Raw genomic sequence first — 473 nt, forward strand, 5'->3', positions numbered from 1 at the left:
TTGCTGATGACACTAAACTGGCAGGAATAGATGGTACCCCAGAAGGCTGCACTGCCATTCGGTGAGATTTGGACAGGCTGGAGAGTTGGGTGGAAAGCAACCTGGTGAAGTTTAATAAGAGCAAGTGTAAGGTCCTGCGCTTGGGAAGGAATAACCCCAGGGACCAGCACAGTTTGGGGGTTGGCCTGCTGGAAAGCAGCTCTGCAGAGAAGGACCTGGGAGTACTAGTGGATGACCAGTTGACCATGAGCCAAGAATGTGCCTTTGTGGCCAGGATGGCCAATGGTCTCCTGGGGTGCATTGAGAAGAATGAGACCAGCAGGTAGAGGGAGGTTCTCGTCCCCCTCTGCTCTGCCCTGGTGAGGCTACATCCGGAGCATTGTGTCCAGTTCTGGGCCCCACAGTTCCAGAGAGACAGGGAACTTCTGGAGAGTTCAGCGGAGGCCTACAAAGATGGTTGAGAGGATGGAGCA

Source organism: Antrostomus carolinensis, unplaced genomic scaffold, assembly GCF_000700745.2.
Source record: "Antrostomus carolinensis isolate BGI_N321 unplaced genomic scaffold, ASM70074v2 scaffold16497, whole genome shotgun sequence".
Lineage (NCBI taxonomy): Eukaryota > Metazoa > Chordata > Aves > Caprimulgiformes > Caprimulgidae > Antrostomus > Antrostomus carolinensis.